Here is a 21,906-nt window from a genome sequence, read left to right on the forward strand (position 1 = left end):
TACTACAATGGGATCATCTGCAGACGTAGGTGGATTTACAGCAGAATCTGGTCATGCACTTGGTCATGAATGTACAGGGAATAGAACAGGGCTGAGGATGCAGCCTTGTGGGGCACCAGTGTTGAGTATGATTGAGGCAGAGGTGTTCCTGGCTTTCCTTACTAACTACAGTGCACTGGTCAGGAAGTCAAGGATCCAGTTACAAAGGGAGGTGTTGAGTCCCAGGTTTAGGAGTTTTGCCTGGAATTATATTGAAGAAGGCTGAGCTGTAAGTCAATAAACAATAGTGTAAAGTGGGTGTTTTTAATGTCCAGATGCTCCAGAGGTGAGTGTAGGAACAGGGTGATGGCATTTGTTCTAGATTTGTTTCAGCAGTAGGGGGGTTGCAGTGTGTTGAGAGACTGGATTACTGTGTGCCATGAGCAGCCTCTTGAAGCATTTCATGATGGTGGATGGCATAGGCACCTCAATGTAGGGTGTTACTCATTAATGTAAGTCATGTTACTTGTTTTTCTTGGCTACTGGGATAGTAGTAGTCTTCCTAAAGCAAATAGAAACCTCAGACTTAAACAGGGAGAGCTTACAAATAGCTGCAAATATCCCCGCTTGCTAATCTGCACAGGACTTAAGGGGCTCCAGGTTAGGTGCTTTCCGTGAGTTCACTCTTCAGAAGGCTGATCTTACATTCGCAACTGTGACTGCAGGTACAGGTGCAGCGAAGGCTGCCGGCTGGGAGGCGATATTCCAGTTCCCCTCTGTTGAAAACATGCATAGAATGCATTAAACTCACAGGGAAGGGATGCACTGTTGTCAGTAATGCTGCCTATCTTCATCTGGTCATCCGTAGAACACTCAGCACTACTTTTTGTAGATACAATTGGGTACACGCTACATCAAAAACAACCTTTGGAATCACTGGCATTTTCCAGTTGTACACCTGTATGTTTTTCAATACAATAAAATGAATTTCCCAACTTAGAAATTCAAGCACATAAAATTGTTATTTTTACATATGGTGAAATGTTACAACAAGCTGGTTATGAAAATGTTGCGCTAATAGCAATTTCTATGAAGGCAGTAATCTACTTTAAATTATACAAAGCCTGTGTATTCACAGAAACACTTACTAACATGAAGCAAATTGACACATTAAAATTATTTCTTCTTCTTGGGCAGTCCCTCAGGTTGAGTACAATTTGCTTCCATTCCAGTTGTGTGGGTTCCAAGAAGGCTGATTCAATCCAACTGGGATCTGCAGAATTAGCAGTAGATGAGGGAGAAGATGCTGATGGGGTGGTAATTTGGCATGCTATGTGCTTCATCCATATTTATGCAAATCTTCAGTGCACTCCTGATGCAGGAATTAAAATCTCTCTACGCCATTCTGAATGATTTATCCACAATTTGTCAGTGAGGATACTTCTTTCAAAGAAGTTTTGAGCAAATCCTTGAATATTTTCCCCAGTTCACAGTGCGCTGTGTGCTCAGCTCCCTGCTTTTACTCGGTCTACACTTGTGTGGCTAAGCACAGCTCCAATGCCATATTTAAGTTTGTTGACAACACCACTGTCGCAGGCCGACTCAGAGGTGGTGAAAAATCATCATATAGGAAGGAGATTGAAAGTCTGGCTGAATGGTGCCACAACAACAACCACTCACTCAATGTTAGCAAGACCAAATTAATCAACAAGAGCTGATTAATGACTTCAGGCAGAGGAAACCAGAGGTCCATGAGCCAGTCCTCATCAGAGGATCAGAGGTCGACAGGGTCAGAAACATTAAATTCCTCAGTGTTATCACTTCAGCGGAATTGTCCTAGGCCCAGCCCGTAAGTGCAATTACACAGAAAGCACAGCAGTGCCTCTACTTCTTTAAAAGTTTGTGAAGATTTGGCAATGCATCTACAACTTTGACAAACATCTGTAGATGTGTGGCAGAAAGTATATTGACTGGCTGCATCCAGCTTGGTATGGAAACAATGTCCTTGACTAGAAAATCCTACAAAAAACAGTGGATACAGCCCAGTCCATCACCGGTAAAGCCCTCCTCATTATTGAGCACATCTACACGGAGTGTTGTCACAGGAAAGCCGCATCCATCATCAGGGACCCCCAACACCACCAAGGTCATGCTTTCTTCTCACTGCTGTCATCAGGGAGAAGGTACACGAGCCACAAAGCTCACTAGCACATTCAGGAACAGTTATTATCTCTCATCCATCAGGTTCCTGAATGACTTCACTCAACTTCACTTGCCCCATCACTGAACTGTTCCCACAACCTCTGGACTCACTTTCAAGGACTCTTCATCTCATGTTCTTAATATTTATTACTTATTTATTTATCACTGTTTCTTTCCTTTTGTGTCTGTAGTTTGTAACCTTCTGCGTACTGGTTGCTCCCATCTTACATTGATTCTATAATGACTATTGGATTTGAATATGTCTGCAAGAAAATGGATCTCAGGATTGTATATGGGGACAAATATGTTCTATGATAACAAATTTACTTTGATCTTTGGTAAACTCTTCCCATTACAGAGCTCAGAACAGTCATTTGGTATCAAGTCACAACTGAGTATAATTAAGGCTTTAGATCTGGAGATGTTGGCCCAGAAGAGGACATGGCTTTGACCACTTTACCCTGTTGGTGGATTTGTAAGATTTTATTGTGGTATTGCTCCAGGTTGTTATAACCAGGAGTGGCAATGGGAACAAGCTCCTACTACCTATTAAATACTCCCTTTGCCATGCGACTCAAATAGCCTCTGACAACCAAGTCCAGCTCCTGGCCTTCATGTGTGGCTTACCTACTAAGTTTGGTGAAACTGTTTCTACTGACAGAAGGGGCAAAGATGGGCTGCTGGCGCCTTAAAACCAGTTGTCTCGGGCAGATGGTTCTCATCAGCTGTGTTTGTCAGCTCATCTAGGAGAAGGAAGACCTTGATCTCAAACCTCCTTGCAGCTATACCCACTCGCGGGGAAGGCTTCAGGAGTAAACACCGAGGAAAAAATCTGCAGCTGGAGTTCTTACATTGAGTTCTGTGCTGACTGGCTGTCAAACTGTATTGGTCTCTGCTATTCCTTTGGGTTCATCAGAAAGGTGGAGAGGGGGAGCTTGCTATGTGGGCAACAGCTTGCTCTCCATATTGTACTGCCCTGGCTTGTGTATCTAGACAGCTAGGATGCATCATCCATGGTCGACCCTGACAACAGAGGGCAATAATTGCTCCAGTGACCAGAGGTGCTCACTGTATTCTATGTCTCAAAAGTGTGTCGAAGAGGAGATAGGCCATGAAGTCTTTGCCAGCTTGATCTTCTCAATCTTCAAACACTTCTTTCCTAAGAGAACCATATGTTTTTCTGGCCTATTGAAGATGATAGCAAATTTATCTTCATTGAGAGATGGTTGCTGAAATCAGCTATTTGCTAGATCTTGTTGTAGACCTTTAATTTTGGTAGAGTAGTGTTGTACAGCAGGTTTGTGGAGTGCATCACAATTTTTTTCCATACGCTTCGATGAATAATTATACACTTTATTAGATACACCTGTTCATTAATGCAAATATCTAATCAGCCAATCATACGGCAGCAAATTAATGCATAAAAGCATGCTGACATGATCAAGAGGTTCAGTTGACTGAAGTGGATCTAAGTGACTTTGACTGTGGAACGGTTGTCGGTACCAGACCAGGTGGTTTGAGTATCTCAGAAATTACTGATCTCTTGGGATTTTCATGCACCAACAGTTGTTAGAGTTTACTGAGAAACAAAGAATATCCAGTGAGCGGCAGTTCTGTGGGCAAAAGCACTTTGTTAGCGAGAGAGATGAGAGAAGAATGGCCAGATTGATTCAAATTGACAAGAAGGTGACAGTAACTCAAATAAGAATGCATGACAACAGTGATGTGCAGAAGAGCATCCTTGAATACAGCAAACATTGAACCTTGAAGTGGATGGGCTACAGCAGCAGAAAACCACAAGCATTCACCCAGTGGCCACTTTATTAGATACAGGAGTAGCCATTGAGTGTATATTCCCTATGGAAAACATGACTATACACAGGATTAGTTCATTAGAAACTATCTTTTTGTCTTTTTAAAAAGAACTGAGCTTTAAACTGTTTGAGCCAGGCAAGAACAAACTCTGTATTTCAAACACTGAAAATAATTTGCTGTGCCAATGCCACAGCATTTGTCCAGCACCAATTTCCAACCAGAATTGGAAGAGAGAGCTGCACAACATTCTCTCAGTACATCTATTATCCCTCCAGGACACAAATTTCAGAGTGATCTGGGTGAATCACATACAGCTCACTCATGTGAAAAGCTGCCGGCTGGTGGCATAGTGGCATCAGCGCCAGACTTCGGAGTGAGGGTTCCTGAGTTCGAATCCAGCTGGCTCCCTTGCACGCTTTCCATCCGTGCTGGGTTGAGCATCCAGCTAGCAACTCGGCCTCGTAAAAATAAGAAAGCCTTCTAAAAAAACGCCATCACGACGGTGTCCAGATGACTCCACTCAAGAGTTAAGGGCTTTCTTCTTCTTCATTTTCATGTGAAAAGCAACTCTGATTACATATACAATTTTACAGTCAGAACAAACTACTAATATAAATGATGGTTGAACAAGAAAAATGCTGCACAATCCAGACTGTAAAAATCAGAGGAAATTTATGAAGCAGTGGGTGAATCAGATCATGCAGCCATCCCACCTTCCAACAGCTCAGTGGGTAATGGCTGTCCTTATGCACATTAAGTGCTTTTCAAATGTAATGGAGGTTTTTGTGTCTAACATCCCTTTCTGCAATGAGTTCCTCCAGACCCTTCCTCCCCCGGATTAAAAATACATATGTCTTTCCTTTCCTTCCAATTGTTGAAAGAATTACATTAAATCTCTCCTTGTTTAACCACCTGTTAAAGGAAATACATCCATCCTAGTTATTCAACATTGAGCCTTTGCAGTTCTATTAACCTCATGTGAACCTTCCTTCAGACTTTTCTGTTGCTACGAAACTAACCCCAACCAATCCAATTCTTCCTCAAAGATACAACTCTCCATTTTGGCAACATCCTTGTAAATCTACCCAGCACCTTCTCTCGTGCAGTCATAACTTTCCTGCAATATGACGGGCAAAGGTGTATGAAGTACGCAAACTGTATAGTGTTATATTCAATTCCAGCTTGTATATTCTATAGCTTAGCTAATAAACAAAAGTATGTCCTACGTTTTTAAACCATCTTAGTAATCTGCCCTGTTACTTTTCACCAAAACATAACATCTCAAATTGTTAATTATCTACATTATAAAAACATAGAGAATCTAGCTTAATAGTTAGAATCTTCTAATCACTAAAATCCTGCAGATGTAAATATCTGGCCTAGCCAGGAATATTGAGAATTTAATTCTAAATTCTAAAGTGGGTAAAATAAGGATGGTGCAGAAAAGTCCAAAGCCTAACCAACAAAAACAATACAGTGAAGACCTATAAACTCATATAGGACAAGGCAGTGAATAGACGTGGGGAGCCCAGACAGTAGTGCATTTTACTGTAAGTAAAGGCATCCGTTAGTCTTGCAAGACCATGGATCTGCACCTGGAAAGTCTTCACTCTCCAGGGCGCAGGCCTGGACAAGATGTATGGAAGACCAGCAGTTGCCCATGCTGCAGGTCTCTCCTCTCCACAACACCGATGTTGTCCAAGGGAAGGGCATTAGGACCCATACAGCTTGGCACCAGTGTTGTCGCAGAGCACTGTGTGATTAAGTGTCTTGCTCAAAGATACAACACGTTCCCTCGGCTGGGGCTTGAACTCACAACCTTTAGGTAGCTAGTCCAATACCTTAACCACTTGGCCACGTGCCCAAAATTACATTTACTGTAATCTTACTGTACAAAATTACATTTCAGGATAAACAACTAAGCGCCCCATTGGTACGTGCACTTCCCGCCGCTGTCTGTAAGGAGTTTGTACGTTCTCCCCGTGACTATCTGGTCCCTCCGGGTGCTGCGGTTTCCTTTCACAGTCTAAAGACGTACTGGTTGGTAGATTAATTGGCCATTGTAAATTGTCCCAGGATTAGGCTAGAGTTAAATCAGGAGCTGCTGGGCAGCGCGGCTTGAAGGGCTGGAAGTGGGGAGAGTGGCGGCGGGGGGGGGGGGAATAGATGGATAGATAAGTAAGCTTCATTAATGAAGTGCAATGGATTCTGGACACGGGAGCCTCTGTCACTTCACTCCATCACTGGACTCCACAAGGAGTGCAGTCCTGCAGTAGTATGCTGCTATTATAGAAGGCAGTCCTTCTCTGACCCCCTAAAACAGGCAGGCCTGGTATAAGATCAGAGATCCCATTCATTTTAATGGGAATTCTCAGCCTGGATAAAGGGAAATATTTACTGTTATTTTGCTGATTTATAAAAACCTTAGTCTACTCTAAATGACTTTGAATGTTATAAAATATTTATTTCTGGCAAATTTAATACAAAGAAAAATTCCCCATAGTTTTGCCAGGAGACAAAATTCCACTCTCAGCCTTGCATCTTGCTCTGTGATCTACCTAGTGTTATATTCAATTCTAGCATAACTTTGCTGACTGCATATTCTGTACCTTAGCTAATAAATTAAACCATGCCATATCTTTTTAACCACCTTAGTGATCTGCCCTGCCATTTTTCACGTAAATATAACACACAGACATAATGGTGTTATGGCCCTGATGGAAGTACCAGGGCAGGGTGAAGTGATTGCCTGAGGATCATTCACTGCTGGAGCCTTACTATATCTTGTCAGACATCCAATTCAGGCAGAAGGTCGGCAAGAAAAACCCTGGCACACATGGGCAGATTGGCTTATAGTTACCGGCAGAGCTGTGTTTGTCCCCACCAGTTAAAATACTTTACTCAGCACAAGCAGAGTGATAAATATTTAAAATCAAATTTCTGAACAAACTCAGCATTATAGCAAGTGCAGATGGAGCAATCCACATATGATATTTTCAAATTAGAATCAGTTTTAGCATTTTACTGACTTTTAAAAAGCAGCATTTGTTTACAGTGAGGCAGTAAAGCCAGCTGTTCACCCGAGATAACAATGTCATCAATCCATTCTGTGTGTAGTGGCAGGAGCAATGACAATCCCACAGCGTGCCTGACTGACAGCCAAGCTTAGAAGTAACATATGGCTGAGCATCTTCGTTGAAAACACTGCATTTCACCACAATCGTCAAGGGTAACTTACTGCTTGGGGGACACTGTGCGTGCTTCGGCTCTGTTGTCTTAGGTCTTTTCTAAAGTATCCTTAAACACTCCGATCAAGAGAATGCCCATGCAGTGTCCAGCCTCAAACATCCCAAGAGTGCACTATCTCCTCAGATAGTCTTGGCCAGAGAATATTAGACATAAACAAGGATCATTTTCATTCCACCATAACAACAACTACATCAATGATCTAGATTCTCATTTCCATTCAACCGGGATGTGGACTACAAGTTACAGCTGGAAACAGAAAAAGCTTATCAGAAGGAAAATGTCAAGATAATTATGGGGGATTTTAATATGAAAGTGGTTTGGGAAAGTCAGCACTGGATCTCAGGAGAGGGAGTTTGTAGAATGTCTACGGGATGGCTTTTTGGAGCAGCTTGTCCATAAGCCCAGCAGGGGACTGGGTGCTGTGTAACGAACCTGAGGCCATTAGGAAACTGGAGGTAATGGAACCCCTTGGAAGTCGTGATCATAATACGACTGAGTTCAGTTTCACATTTGAAAAGGAGAAGCTGGTATCAGGTATATCGATATTTCAGTGAAACAAAGGAAATTACAGTTGCATGAGAGAGGAACTGGCCCAAGTCGATTGGAAAAGTAAGCCAGATGGAGGGATGGTAAAGCAGAATCGGATGAAATTCCTACAAGAAATAAGGAAAGTGCAGGAAAAATATATTCCAAGAAAAAAGAAAATCATAACTGGAAAAATGGCACAAATGTGGCTAACGAGAGAGGTTAAGGCTAAAATAAAAGCAAACGAGACGGCACTCAAGGAAGTAAAAATTAGTGGGAAATCGGAGGACTGGACGACTTCTAAAAACTTACAGAAGGAAACTAAGAAAGTCATTAGGAAAGAAAAGATGAATTATGAAAGGAAATTGGCAATTAACATAAAAAGGATACTAAGAGTTTTTTTTAAACATATGAAGAGTAGAAGAGTAAAAGAGTGACACAGGATCGATTGAAAATGATGCTGGAGAAATTATAATGGGTAACAAAGAGATAGCAGAGGAACTAAATGAGTATTTTGCATCAGTCCTTACAGTGGAAGACATTAGTAACATACCTGATAGCCAGAGGTCTTAGGGAATAGAATTAGGTACAGTCAAGATTACTAGAGAGAAAGTGCTTGGGAAGCTAAATGGACTAAGAATAGATAAGTCTCCTGGACCAGATGAGGTGTACCCACGGGTTCTGAAGGAGGTGGCTTTGGAGATTGTGGAGGCATTGGAAATGATCTTCCAGGAATCAATAGACTCTAGCATGGTTCCAGAGGACTGGAAAGTCGCAAATGTAATTCCGCTGTTTAAGAAAGGAGGGAGGCAGCAAAAAGAAAATTACAGACCTATTAGTCTGACATCGGTAGTTGGAAAGTTATTGGGAGTCGATCCTCAAGGACAAGGTTATGAAATACCTCAAGGTGCATAAGATAGGCCCAAGCCAGCATGGTTTCATGATGGGAAGATCCTGCCTCACCAACCTATAGGAATTTTTTGAGGTAATCTCAAATGAGATTGACAAGGAAGAGGCTGTGGATGTTGTGTATTTGGATTTTCAGAAGGCCTTCGATAAGGTGCCACATAAGAGGCTGCTAAATAAGACAAGAGCCCATGGAATTACAGGAAAGATATTGGAATGGGTGGAGCATTGGCTGATAGGCAGAAAGCAAAGGGTGGGAATAAAGGGATCCTATTCTGATTGGTTGCCGGTTACTAGTGGTGTTCCGCAGGGGTCGGTGTTGGAGCCGCTTCTTTTTACAATGTATATCGATGATTTGGATTATGGATTAAATGGTTTAGTGGCTAAGTTTGCGGATGACACCAGGATAGGTGGAGGAGCAGGAAATGTTGAAGAAATGGAAAGGTTGCAGAGAGACTTGGTCAGTTTAGGAGAGTGGGCAAAGAAATGGCAGATGAGATACAATGTTGAGAAATGTACGGCTGTACATTTTGGAAGAAGAAATAATCTGGAAGAAGAAATAATCCGGCAGATTATTATTTAGATGGGGAGAAAATTCAAAAATCAGAATTGCAAAGGGACTTGGGGGTCCTTGTGCAGGATATCCTAAAGTTTAACCACCAAGTTGGATTGGCAGTAAGGAAAGCGAACGCTATGTTGACATTCATTTCAAGAGGAATAGTGTACAAGAGTAAGGAGATGTTGATGAGGCTCTATGGGGCACTGGTGAGACCTCATTTGGAATACTGTGTGCAGTTTTGGGCCCCCTATTTTAGAAGGGATGTACTGATGTTGGAGAGAGTTCAGAGAAGATTTACTAGGATGATTCCTGGAATGCAGGGGCTAACATATGAGGAGCGTTTGTCGGCCCTTGAGGGTGCTTAAGGAGGAGATTGATAGGTATCCAACTAGTCAGGGTATCAAGCGATACGGGGAAAAAGCAGGAAATTGGAACTAGATGAGAGAATCATATAGCTCATGGTGGAGTGGCAGAGCAGACTCGATGGGCTGAATGGCCTACTTCTGCTCCTTTGTCTAGTGATCTTGTGATAGCAATGATCGAGATCAGGGCACGACAAACAACCTTCCAACAGAAGCTCATCTTATGACTTGGAAGCTTCCCACAATCCAGTAACCAACTAAATCAAAGAGCAATCAGGCAACATAATAACTGATGCATAACCAGGTAATTGATTATAGTATGCTGATCGACAGATAAATATTAGGCAGGTCACCAAAAAGAACTGCTGAGCATTATTTCAATAGTGTTTGGGGTCATTTACATCCTTGAGATTTCCAGCATCTGCAGAATCGCTTGTTTTTTGATTTAAAACAGCATCTCTGACCGTGCAGCACTCCCTCTCTACTGCGCTGGGATTTTTTTTGTGCGTGTGTGTTCACGTCAGTGAAATGTGTTTTGAACCTACTACTTTCCAACACAATGGAATAAACGGCACCACTCCAAACGCACAATCTACAGTGATATGCCAAAGTTTGGGCACCCCTGGTCAAAATTTCTGTTACTGTGAATAGTTAAGTGAGTAGAAGATGAACTGATCTCCAAAAGTCATAAAGTTAAAGATGAAACATTCTTTTCAAATTTTAAGCAAGATTAGTGTATTATTTTTTGTTTTGTACAATTTTAGAGTGGAAAAAAAGGAAAGGAGCACCATGCAAGAGTTTGGCCACCCCAAGAGATTTGAACTCTCAGATAACCAAGGTCTCAGACCTTAATTAGCTTGTTGGGGCTATGGCTTGTTCACAGTCATCATTAGGAAAGGACAGGTGATGCAAATTTCAAAGCTTTATAAATACCCTGACTCCTCAAACCTTGTCCCAACAATCAGCAGCCATGGGCTCCTCTAGGCAGCCACCTAGCACTCTGAAAATTAAAATAAATGATGCCCACAAAGCAGGAGAAGGCTATAAGAAGATAGCAAAGCATTTTCAGGTAGCTGTTTCCTCAGTTCGTAATGTAATTAAGAAATGGCAGTTAACAGGAATGGTGAAAGTCAAGTTGAGGTCTGAAAGACCAAGAAAACTTTCCGAGAGAACTGCTCGTAGGATTGCTAGAAAGGCAAATCAAAACCCCCGTTTGACTGCAAAAGACCTTCAAGAAGATTTAGCAGACTCTGGAGTGGTGGTGCACTGTTCTACTGTGCAATGTCACCTGCACAAATATGACCTTCATGGAAGAGTCATCAGAAGGAAACCTTTCCTGCATCCTCACCACAAAATTCAGCATCAGAAGTTTGCAAAGGAACATCTAAAAAAGACTGATACATTTTGGAAACAAGTTCTGTGGACTGATGAAGTTAAAATAGAACTTCTTGGCCGCAATGAGCAAAGGTATGCTTGGAGAGAAAAGGGTGCAAAATTTCATGAAAAGAACACCTCTCCAACTGTTAAGCACGGGGATGGATCGATCATGCTTTGGGCTTGTGTTGCAGCCAGTGGCACGGGTAACATTTCACTGGTAGAGGGAAGAATGAATTCAATTAAATACCAGCAAATTCTGGAAGCAAACATCACACCTGTAAAAAAGCTGAAGATGAAAAGAGGATGGCTTCCACGACAGGATAGTGATCCTAAACACACCTCAAAATCCACAATGGACTACCTCAAGAGGCGCAAGCTGAAGGTTTTGCCATGGCTCTCACAGTCCCCCGACCTAAACATCATCGAAAATCTGTGGATAGACCTCAAAAGAGCAGTGCATGCAAGATGGCTCAAGAATCTCACAGAACTGGAAGCCTTTTGCAAGGAAGAATGAGTAAAAATCCCCCAAACAAGAATTGAAAGACTCTTAGTTGGCAACAGAAAGCGTTTACAAGCTGTGATACTTGCCAAAGGGGGTGTTACTAAGTACTGACCACGCAGGGTGCCCAAACTTTTGCTTCCGGCCCTTTTCCTTTTTTGTTATTTTGAAGCTGTACAAGATGGAAATAAAAAAAGTAATCTTGCTTAAAATATTAAAGAAATGTGTCATCTTTAACTTTATGCCTTTTGGAAATCAGTTCATCTTTTACTCGCTTAGCTATTCACAGTAACAGAAATTTTGACCAGGGGTGCCCAAACTTTTGCATACCACTGTAGCTGACTTCAGAGTTTGCTGGCATGGAAATTGCAGTGGGCCCACACATTATAATTTTCAGCAATGGGTATCCAATCTGTCAGAAGATGTCAATAAGTCACCTCTTCCTTCATTAATCTCCCTCCCTCCCTCTTTTTCTTCTGTCTGTCTCTTGCTCTCCTCCTCTAACTCCCACTCAAGGATATTTGCTTTCCAAAGTCTCAGGCACCTGAAACAAGCACTCACTGCTGCAGTCAGTGAGCAGCTACAGAGTCAGATCGTGCTTCTCTCTGATTTGGACTCTATCAAGGCAGTAAACGTGCAGAGGGGGCCGCGGACAGCAATGGGAAATCAGGCGGCAGAAAGGGCAGGGCGAAAGCTATGATTTCCAACAGCGGGTCTGACATCGAGGCAACATAAGGGCTGGATGTGTCCAGATGAAAGCAACATCATCAGCTGATGTTGTGACCCTATTCTGATCATCACCCATAACTTGAGACACACATTTTTCTTTATAATTACATTTTATGCAAGAATGTCCTAGCTTGGGTTTACTTCTTCTTTATCTCACCAGGATCCAGTCTCATTTCATTACATTCTTTTGGTTCACTTACCTACAGCAACACATACAAAAGGCAGAGGACAGACCACTGAAACTCAGTCCATGCTTGTCATTGTAACATTTATAAAAATCCAGTTGAAGTCTTTCTACCTGTGTTTTGAGGAAGTTCTAAGTTAGGGGCAGCATTTGTAACACACAGCACAACTAAGATGGAATGAAAAGAGTAAGGATAAGGGATAATAAGTACATGGTTCGGCGCTCACTGGTGAGGTGGATAATGATCAGGATGGCTACAGAACATAGACTGGAAATTAGTATTCATAGTGAGACAGCTCTGAAGAAGTTAATTAAGCAAATGCAAGAGAAATCACAGGAACCTAATGGTGTATATCTGACGATCCTGTACAGAGCTCAGAAATAGAGCAGGCTGCCAGGCCAAAACTTTAAAAAAAATTTTGGAAAGAAAGTCTGCACCAGAACACAGGAGGGTGGCAAATTTGACAACTTTTTGCTAAAATGGAGTCAAGAAATTGTAGAATCGTCTTACTTCAGTTGTTGATAACACCACTGAGCATGGGATTTTCCTGGGGCTCTTCAAGTCTCCTCATGTAATTTTGATGGAAAGTTAGCAGAAACAGCTGAAACAAACACAGTAAAAGGTTGCTTGCACAAAATTTTGAGTGAACTTCTGCTCAAGGTGAGAGAATAGAAGAATGTCTCTCATTTCTCATCTGGAATTCTGCTCTTTTGTCTATGTTTGGACCAAGGCTGTGATAAATCTGCAGCTGAGTGGTCCTGGTAGAACCTAAACTGGGCACTAGTCAAGTAGTCAAGTAGAGTCAAGTTTATTGCCAATTAACCATATGCATGTATACTGTTGAATGAGACAGCATTTCTCCTAGCAGGGTGTAAAGCATGGTAGAACACACAACACACAATAACTTATGAAAGTAAGGGTAAAATCTATAGATGAATCACACATAAATAGCAAACTAAAGTGTATAAATTAAATATTGTAAGGTACAGAACAGATTAACCTGTGACACTTTGAATATGATACAGTGGGGAGTTCAGGAGCCTGATGGCTTGATCGAAGAAATAGACTCAGAAGTTAACATGCCAAAACAGCCCAAACACTACACCGATGGGGCACCTGACAAACCCCAGCTTGCCCCTGTGGTGCCCCAACCCAGGACATCCTCCACCTGGTCCAAACACAACCTCTCAACAGGATCCAGGATGGCTTCGCCATGGTCCATCGATGCGGCCTCAAGCTGGAGGAATGGCTTCACAAAAAAACATTTGAACTGTGAGGAAAAAAGCACCTGCCAAATGAAACAACAGTTCACCTCTCAACCTTTTTTCGCTGTGTGGAAAACAGCCCATCCCACCTCACTTTGTATCTCAAGCTCTCCAGACCAGGTAACACCCTTGTGACGAACACAAAATGCCGGAAGAATTCAGCAGGCCAGGCAGCATCTATGGAAAAGAGTACAGTAGACATTTCGGGCTGAGACCCTTCATCAGGACACCCTTGTGACTCCTTTCTGCACCCTCTTGCTGAATTACCGTTACCCGTCCTTACAGGGTTTTTAGGTAGTAAACGGCCCATTAAAACAGGGTCTCTAGCCGAGAGTTCTTCTTCTACATGTTCCAGTTCACCTTTCAGTTTTCCGGTGCTTTGCTCATTCTTCTATATTCCAATTGAGTTTTAAAGTACACAATTTTGGAAACAAAAAGCCTATACAGAAACCCTGAAGTTAAAGGTAAAACTCTTCAGCTCCAGAGATGCTGCCTGACCTGCTGAGTGTTACCAGCATTTTCTTCTCCTGCTTCGGGTTTCCAGCATCTGTGATATTTTGATTTTCCTTTGAATCCCTTTAACGCATGCCAAAATACACCCTTCTGCCAACTCTAAAGGATTTAAGAAACTCGCTGGCCTGCAGATATAGCTATTTGAAGACTAAGTCTCTTCCTAGGCAGGATGCAGTCTTTTTCTACAGCCTTTCCTATATCCAGTCATCTCAGCAGTATCTTAAATAAATTGGCTTCTACAACAGTGGGGCATCTCATGAGAAAGCAGTGATGGACCTGGGCAAGTCAAGTTCATCAAGGCAGCAAATTCTGCATCTTCATCTTCAGTGAATACCCTGCCATCGAGGCGCTAATTCTTCACAATGCCTCCTTCACTTAGCCCCTTCTAACTCTTATTGTCTTATGACTTGACTCTCTTGCATCATTCAGAAAAGATAAAAGATTAGCTTTATTTGTCACACTAAAATATAAAGAGAAGTGTCACACATCAAAGTTGCTGGTGAACGCAGCAGGCCAAGCAGCATCTATAGGAAGAGGCGCAGTCGACGTTTCAGGCCGAGACCCTTCACTCGTCCTGACGAAGGGTCTCGGCCTGAAACGTCGACTGCGCCTCTTCCTATAGATGCTGCTTGGCCTGCTGCGTTCACCAGCAACTTTGATGTATGTTGCATAAAGAGAAGTGTATTGCTTTGTGTCATCGGCCAATACAGTCTGAGAGGATTGTGCTGGGGGCACTGATAAAGCCTCCAGCACCAACACAGCATGCCCACAACTCACGTACCCTAACCACACGTCGTTGGAGTGTGGGAGAAAACTGGAACAGTTGGAGGACACACAGTCGGTTGTACAAACACCATACATTCAGCAGCTGTAACTTGAACTTGAGCTTAGCTGCCGGGCCACTGTACTGACCTGAAGCGTCAACTTGGAATACCCATTAGTGCTTTTGTAATAGCAAATTCAATGCAGGGACCCCAGTATGGTTGATGCAGGGCAGCCCATCTCTTTAATCCAATTTCCACCCAGCAAATTAGGCCACTGGACACCCATGACCACATGCATGGATAATTGAAACAGGTTGCCCTGATGAACCACATCTGCAGTAAAGACACCGACACGTCCTTGCTATCTCCAGTGTAGCTGCAGAACACAGAGTTGGTGGTCATAATTTTGGGATCGGTTGCCGGGGTAATTCAGGTCAAATTTCACAGGCTGGGTGTCTACCATGAGTGTAACAAAGTGAGAAGCCTGTTTCTGGTGGCCTAAGTCATGGGTTTGGAAAATAGTGCTTTGCTCCGGCTGTCTCCTTGCATGGAGTCGATGGCTGAATTTTGCCGTTTACTAATAGCATGTTGCTTAGCAAAGCACACCTTCTCGTGATGTCCTACCTTCTGACAAAACTGGCAGACTGTCTTTTGATACTTGCATTTGGACCACTGGTCATGCCTTATCATCACAGCGATGGTATCACTGTAGAGACTTACGTGATCTCCATGGAGACAGTATGCTGCATGTTGGAAAACATTGATATTTCCGGGAGCGGACTGAATCTGCGCGAGGCCTCTCGGTGGCAAGCTCTGGAGTATGTTCTGCCCCAGCACAAGTCCTGCTTTTTGAACAAGAAGCTCTCCTGTGTCCTCCTCCAACAATCAACACTTGGATAAATGTCATTTCTATGAATTTGATCGGGGGGAATATCTTTGTACTTGCATTCCTGCACCGCCAGGGTCAGGTTTGTGATGACGTCATCTACATTCCTTAGGGGTCTGTTGCAGTTGTGAAAACCTGAGGTGTGCCATATAGACGTTGTCCTGCATCCCTCAAACGTTGTCCAAAATTTCAAATGCTTCTGTTAGTTCAGATTCATTCAGCAGGTCCAGAGCATCGAGATATTTCTGCCCAAGTCCTACCAAGTGCATACAAAACAGCCTGAGTTTCATTATTTCCTGTGGCTTTGCTGCTGGTTTTAAAAATTGGTTGGAGTTCAAAGTAACCCAGGAAAGCTGCCTTCCATTGCAGCCAGATTCCAGTGGCTGGTTTTGCCACAGCTGTGGCCCAAAATGGATTGGGTGCTTGTAGTAGAGCGGCCATTCTTGTTTTCATCCTCGTCACCAAAATGTTATGTATGTGCACAGCAAAAAACGATGACAGAGTAGTATGATTCAACGTTTTTACTGAGTCATGCTAGTAACGGTACACGCTGGGCAGCTTACAGTGTGAGAGCTACAAACTGGATCCACTGAGACGAAAGACATGTACGCTCAAAAGCCTGCATCCATAACAGAGTCCTCCGTAGGTAGGAGGTCTAATCAATTCAACTTGTGATCGGCTGCATATCAGTGATCACTGGCACTGTAAAAGCAATGCATGAAATACTTCCCCACCGCGCCGCCCACAGTGTTCATCAACAAACAATGGATTTGTTGATAAAGAGTTTGCAGTTACTTTCTGCAGGATGACTGAAGAATATTTCCATGAGCTGCTGGGACAGTGAGAGACAACCTTAATCTTGCTCAACAGAGCAGAACTGGAAAAAACTTGGATGTTAATTTCCTTTCTCCTTTATACTACTGGCAGAATAACCTGAGACAAAATATTCTCAGAGACAAGAGGCTGTTTTCATAACTTACACATCTTGTACAGTGTAAGTCTTCAGTAACCCACACAAGATGCTGGAAGAACTCAAGCCAGTCAGGCAGCATCTGTGGAATAAACAGTCAAAGATTCGAGCCGGGACCCTTCATCAGGACTGGAAAGGAAGGAGGAAATTCCCTTGACTTTGTAATAAATATATATCACTGAATACAAAAGACACAAGTTGATAGTGTTAGATACCTTAAATTCCAAACTTGGATTGTTCAGGCAGGAAGGACAAAGGTTTAATGACAGAAGTCTCAATGCTATGGCACGGGAAATATGGGTGATTTTTGAGTGAATAAGCAAAGCTGGTCATCCTAATTTCCATCTGCTTTACATCCTCATAAGTCACCACTGTAATTTCAACTGAGCAAAATCTTGTTAAGTGAAATTTCTACAAGTTTCTCTTTAAAGGCACATTAATATTGATATCCCACTCTGCTGTTAATGAACCAAAATATTGAAATATGGACATGAAACCATCAATTACAATTTAAAACTGCTCTTAACATTCATCTCACAAAAAACAACATGATCACCCTGCATGAAATGAATGGGTTAGCATACCATAGGATTAAATATTCACCCTTCTACTGAATTAACACTCGCAAGAGAAATATAATGTCTACATCTTGTCCCAATCAATCATGTCAGTAAATCATACCGTCCAAGTCAAGTTTATTGTCATTATACTATAAACATGTATATAATCACAGAATGTATATAGAAATGAGGCAATGTTTCTTCGAACCAAGGTGTAAAGCACAGTGGTACATAACACATGACTTATGAAGGTAGGGATAAAATCACACATAAATAACAAGCTAAAGTGCATTAATATTAAATATTGCATGGAACAAATTAACCAGTGACACTTTGAATATGATGCGGCAGGAATTTCAGAAGCTTAATGGCCTTGGGGAAGAAACTGTTTCTCATCCTGACCATTCTTCTTTTTATGTATCAGAGTCTCCTGTCCGATGGTAGAAAGTTAAAGAGAATGCTGGATGGAATGGTGAGATCCTTAATAATACTAAGGGCCTTGCGTATGCAGCACTCCTGATAAATGTCCCTGATGGATGTTAGGGGGACCTCTATGATCTTCTCAGCTGTTCCCACAGTCCTTTGTGTGGAATCCTGGCCCAATGTTTGACTGTTCCCAAACCAGATAGAGATGCAACTTGTCAGGATGCTCTCAACGGCGCTCCTTAAAACAAAGTTAAGACGGGGGTGGGAGCCTTACTTGACTCAATCTTCTTAGAAAATGGAGGCACTGCTGTGCCTTCTTGTTCAGGGAGAGGATATTAAGTGACCAGGTGAGGTCATCTGCAATGTGAACTCTCAGGAACTCGGTGCATCTAAAGCCCTCTAAGGAGGAGCCATGTATTCACACAGGGGGATGGTTTATCTGCACTTTCCTGAAGTCCACAATGATTTCCTTTGACTTCTCCACATTTAGGCTTAGATTGTTCAATTCAGATTAAAGTTATTGGGAAAAAAGTACCTTGCAGAAAGATCAGCACGAACACAGAAACATGGCAGAATATTTTACAAAAAGCTTGCATTTCGACATTATCTTTGATTCTGTAAATATTCTGAGATATTTGTAGAGAAAGTTGAAAAAAGTACAGATAAAAGAAACAAGGACATGGTAAAGGCACATGAAGTGAGTATGATTAGAAGTCTAATTATTAGAGCGATAGAGGGGATATGGAGAGAAGGGGGGAGGCAGCAAGTGTTGAAAGATAGCAGTAGTAAAATATCTGGTTAAAAAGACAGGAGCAGAGAATCAAGTTAAAGATGGAACGAGGGACTCAGCATTATCAACAAAGAGCAAATGGAGATGGAATCATGTGGAACAATGCATAATCACAGCCTAGATAGTCCCACCGCTGTCTGTGAGGAGCTTTATGTTCTCCCTGTGACCACGTGGGTTTCCTCCCACATTTGAACGGCGCACAGGGTAGTAGGTTAATTGGACACACAGATATAATGGACGGCACAGGTTCATTGGGCTGGAAGGGCCTGTAACCTCTAAATAAAGGCAAAAAAAGTGGGAAAACAGACTAATGAACTACAAAAGCTATTTGGAGGGATTACAGTGACCAAGTTCAGAGGTTCCAAGGGTTGATTAAGAAATTTAGCATCAGTGGAGTAAAGGCAGCTCAAGGCTGTGAAACGTATAAGTTTTAGTGTGGGTACAAGGTGGAAGAGGATGCAGAATTCACATGGCATGGTTCGACTTGATTGAATGGTTGTGCTGAATATCGTCCAGTCGCACTCACATTTATGGTGATGAACTGCTTTGAGAGGCTTTTAATGGTTAGAACCACCTCCTGCCTCAGCAAGGACCTGGACCACTACAATTTGCGTATCGCCACAAAAGGTCTGCAGTAGATGCCATCTCATTGGCTCTTCATGAGGCCTTGGATCACCAGGACAATACTAATACATGGCAGGCTGCTGTTTATTGACTACAGCTCAGCATTTAATAAAACTACTCCTACAGGTCTGATCAAAGGCTTTAAAACCTGGGTTTCTGTACCTCCATCTGCAAATGGATCCTCGACTTCCTCACCAGAAGACCAGTCTGTGCAGATCAAAAATAACATTTCCACCTCGCTGATAATCAACACTGGCACACCTCAAGGATATGTGCTTAGCCCACTGCTCTACTCTCTCTACACCCATGACTGTGTAGCTAGGCACAACTCAAATGCCATCTATAAATTTCCTGACAACATAACTGTCACTGGCAGAATTTCAGAAAGTGATGAGAAGGCATACAGGAAGAATGTATATCAGCTGGTTGACTGGTGTCACAGCAACAACCTTGTGGACTTGAAAGATGAGGGAACACACACCAGTCCTCATAGAGGGATCAGAAGTGGAAAGACTGAGCAATTTCAAGTTCCTCGGTGTCAACATCTCTGCGAATCTATCCTGGGCCCAACATATCGATGCAGTTCCAAAGAAGGCACAACAGCGGCTGTATTTCATTAGGAGTTTGAGGAGATTTGGTAGGTCACCAAAGACACTCGCAAATTTCAACAAATGCACCGTGGAGAGCATTCTCACTAGTTGCATCACTGTCTGGTATGGCGGGGGGGGGGGGGTGCGGAACCACTGCATAGGATCAAAACACGCTACAGAAAATTGTAACTCAAGTCAGCTCCATCATGGGCACCAACCTCCCCAGCATCCTAAAGGCACACACCCAATGATTCAGGAACAGCTTCTTCCCCTCTGCCTTCCAGTCTATTAATGGACATTGAACCCATGAATGCTACCTCACTACTTTTTTTTTGCACTACTTACTTATATACACTTCTTACTATAATTCAGTTTTTATTATGCATTACAATGTCCTACTGCCGCATAACAACAAATTTCACAACATATGCTGGTGATATTAAACCGGATTCTGATTTTGAATAGACCCAATCACAGTGTCCAGGTACAGCAATGTTAACTAATACAGTTCAAAGGCAGAGTTATTTGTGAATCAGGTGTATTGGTGAGGTGAAGCAGGGTAATGGCTGAATACACATGATAACTGAAGTGATAATTTGTCCTAAAATGTTGTACCGAAGTGCAGCAAGTGACTGAGGGCCAAGAACTGAAGTTTTGGTCAATCTGCTCAGAACAAAAGGTTGGGTAGAATCCCTCAAGTCCCAGTCCTCTTATTATTGATTACTGCACCTTTTGAAGACACTGCCATGGCTTATTTCTAAACTCTACAATGATGGCTGCCAAATTATATCACAGCAGACTGTTCTATAGTTCTGATTGATATACAGTAGTCAAAGTAAGAAAGCTTAAAAAAAGCTGCAGAGCTAGTCTTCTGTACCTCACAGAAGCACCGTTCCCTAGCCACCAATTCCATCCCTTTCCTGTGCATTCAGCGTCTACCACTAACTCAGAATTTAAAATCATCATTCATGCTCCAGAACCTTCCCCATCAGCAACCCCGTCTAAACCCGCATCCCCCTTGAACTCTGCGTAATCCTCCAACTTTGGCCTACATTTCCTGTGGCTCATCATGAGTGGTCCTGCCTTCAGACCACGAATTTGAGGAATCCCCCCACCCCCAATATCTCCCTATCCTATTTTCCTCCTTAAAACCGCCCAATTTAACCAAACCTTTGGCCAACTCTCCTAATATCTCTTTGTCTGGTCTGGTTTCAGGTTTTGTCCTGATTATAATCCTGTGAAACATCTTAGGATGCTTAAAAATAACCATACACTGCTTGATGGTGTCATAACCCAGAAATGATCTCCAAAGCTACCTAGTTTTTGTGTCGCTAAAGCTTGATCTGCAGTGGCCAAGATTATTGAACTGTCTGCTTATTTACTTATTCAAGAATTTTAGAGATACAGCATAGAAACAGGCCCTTCTAGCACAACAAGCCTGCGCCACTCAACTATACCCATCTGACCTATTAACCTAGTAACCCATACGTCTTTGGAAAGTGGGACGAAACCGAAGCACTTAGAGGAAACTCTTGCAGTCATGGGAGAAAACACTAACTCCTTACTGACAACAGCAGAAATTTTACACAATTTCTGCATGCCCATAGCTTCCAAAAACTTATTCCTCTAACAAACAACAACAATAATAGCATAACAATGGAAAAAATATTAAATTTTCAAAGCTATTCCCTAAAATTCTGGTAAGAATCCATAAATCTTGAGGAATAAAACAGTAAAGATTTGGTTAACATTTTTTTAAAAAACTGACTACATGATAAAGGTAAAGCACTTCTGTAAAACCTCACAGGTGAAGTAACAGATGGTTTATCAACAGTTTCTGTGTTTTTTTAAAGAATTCTAGTATCATTAGTTTTTATTTTTCAACAATGCAATGCTGGCGAAGCCTCATGATGAGCACAATTATGCAATATTTTAAAAAATGAAATCTATTAAAATAAATTATTTAAAATACAGTTACATTTGTTTACCAAAATAAGAAGAGAAATGTTGGAAAAAATCCATTTGTAAGATTCTTAATAGTGCTGCAATTTGCTTACAAATTATCATGTAAGTACATAGGACAGGTGAACCTGGGATTGAATCCCAACCATTGTTAGAATTGTAACACTCC

General features: G+C 42.1%; 1 protein-coding gene across 2 annotated transcripts in view; it reads right to left on the reverse strand.

Moving 5' to 3' along the window:
- The window catches only part of cpped1 (calcineurin-like phosphoesterase domain containing 1), a 241,961-nt gene that overhangs the window by 151,428 nt on the left and 68,627 nt on the right, over positions 1-21,906 (reverse strand). The window lies entirely within an intron of this gene.

Source organism: Mobula hypostoma, chromosome 9 (genome assembly GCF_963921235.1).
Source record: "Mobula hypostoma chromosome 9, sMobHyp1.1, whole genome shotgun sequence".
Classification (NCBI taxonomy): Eukaryota; Metazoa; Chordata; class Chondrichthyes; order Myliobatiformes; family Myliobatidae; genus Mobula; species Mobula hypostoma.